Raw genomic sequence first — 2,313 nt, forward strand, 5'->3', positions numbered from 1 at the left:
AGAAAATAAAACATAGAAATAGCATACAAGCAGACAAACACAAAGAAATAGATCACACACAAAAAGGAATGCAACAGAGAATGATGCGCAGACAAGAATGATGCATGTCTAGCCCTAGTGCAGGTAATGAGCTCATTTGTCGGTTTCTACCCGCTCCCGACATAACCCAGCATTAATTATGTCTTTTGTTTTCATCTTCAAAAATTTTTCAAAACCTTTTCTTTTCTTTAGTAATCTTTGTCTTTTGTTTTAGTCTTGTGTTAGTTTTTAAGTTTGGTGTCCCGTCTGTTTTCATCTTTTTCTTTTAAATTTTTGAAAATTGTTCTTGAGTGTTCTTCACAGTGTTCGAATTGTTCTTAATATTTTTCTTTGTTTGATTTAAAAATCTTTAAAGTTTGGTAACTTTTAGTTGTTTTTCCTTTAATTTTCAAAAATTAGTATCATTTGATCTTAAATTTTTAAGTTTGGTGTCTCTTAGTTGTTTTTCTTTTTCTTTCAAATTCAAAAATCCAAAAAAAAAAAAATATCTCTTTTATCCTTATTCAATTTTTGGAAATATTGCTATCTTTTCTTATCTTGATTTAAAAATTTTAAGTTTCGTGTTTTCTTGTTATTGAAATTTAATTTAATTTCAAATCTTATATTTTCAAATCTTTTTTAAATCTTTATCATATCTTTTGTTTATCTTTCTTTAAATTTCAAAAATCTTATCTTATCTTATTTGAATTTCAAATTTTAAAATCCAAAATCTTTTTCAAAAATTCAAATTTCAAAATTTAAATTAAAAATCTTTTTCAAATTTTTGTCATATCTTTTTCTTTAAATCTTTCTTATCTTATCTTCTTTTAAAATTTTTAAATTTTTAAATCTTTTCTTTCCAAATCTTTTTGAATCTTTATCTTATCTTTCTTTTCTAAATTTTAAAACTTACTTATCTTATCTTCTTTTTAAATTTAAAATTTTTAAACTTTAAATCTTTTTCAATTTTTATCTTTCTTTGTTTGACTCTTCCTTTTAACTTTTAAATTTTAAAATCTTCTTTTACATTTTCTTCTTTTAATTTCAAAATCAAATCTGTTATTTTGTTTTCAAATCTTGTCAGTTAGTTAGTTACTTGTTTTACCTTAATATCTTTCTATTTCTTTTCTTTTTCTTCTTTTTCGAAAATTTCATCTCTCTTTCCCTCTCTATTTTTGAATATATCTCCTCTTTTCTCTCTATTGATTTTCAACAACTATCCTTATTAAAGGACATCTTCTTTTCCTTTCCTCTTGACCTATCTCTCTAATAAATGACCTCTATACTCTGACATAGAGAATCCTTTCTTCTTCTCTTCTTGTATTCTTTCTTCTTGTTTATGAACAGGAACAGGGATAAAGAACCTCTCTTTGATCTTCATCCTGAACCTGAGAGGTCTCTAAGGAGGCGTTTACAATAAGTTAGACCACAATACTCTGAAGGAAATCTCACAGAACTTTTCAAACAAGAAGTAGAGAATACAGACATGGCAGCCAATCCCAATGACAAAGGAGACGTAAGGAAGGTCCTAGGTGACTTTACTGTACCCACTTCTGATTTCTATGGGTAAAGCATCTCTATACCTGCCATTAGTGCAAATAATTTTGAGCTAAAGACTCAACTGGTCACTCTAGTTCAACAGAACTGCCAGTTTCATGGACTTTCACAAGAAGATCCCAGCATATCTGTGATACTGTCCTAGATTTTTTGGGAGAAGGTGGTCAATACATTTTTGACCAAGTTCTTCCCACCTTAGAAGCTGAGCAAGCTTAGGGTGAAAGTTCATACCTTCAAACTGAAAGAGGGTAAATCCCTCTATGAAGCATGGGAGAGGTACAAGCAATTGATCAGAAAGTGCCCTCCTAACATGATTTTAGACTGGACGTTGCTAGATATATTCTATGATGGCCTCTCTGAATTATCCAAGATGGCATTGGACCACTCTGCTGATGGATCACTCCACCTAAAAAAAATTTCTGAAGAGGCACAGGAACTCATTGACATAGCTGCAAACAACCAATTCATGTACACTTCTGAGAGGAACCCTATGAACAATGGGGTGGCTCAGAAGAAAGGAGTCTTGGAGGTTGATACTCTGAATGCCATATTGGCTCAGAACAAGATCCTGACCCAACAGGTCAACATGATCTCTCAGCATCTGACTGGATTGCAAGCTGCAACTGACAGCACGCAAGAAAACTCCTATGAAGGAGATGCCTATGATCCAGATCAACCCATGATAGAAGAGGTTCACTATATGGGAAATTCTTTAGGGAATCCCCACATTGAGCCTTA

At 31.5% G+C, this 2,313-nt stretch overlaps 1 non-coding gene across 1 annotated transcript; it reads right to left on the minus strand.

Moving 5' to 3' along the window:
• Positions 1-1,783: 1,783 nt before the first annotated feature.
• Positions 1,784-1,892, minus strand: LOC148573918 (small nucleolar RNA R71). Its single transcript, XR_015906749.1, has one exon. It is a non-coding gene; the product is annotated as a small nucleolar RNA R71 (small nucleolar RNA).
• Between the last annotated feature and the right edge of the window lie 421 nt (positions 1,893-2,313).

This window comes from Arachis ipaensis, chromosome B2, assembly GCF_059453495.1.
Source record: "Arachis ipaensis isolate K30076 ecotype BB chromosome B2, ASM5945349v1, whole genome shotgun sequence".
Taxonomy (NCBI): Eukaryota; Viridiplantae; Streptophyta; class Magnoliopsida; order Fabales; family Fabaceae; genus Arachis; species Arachis ipaensis.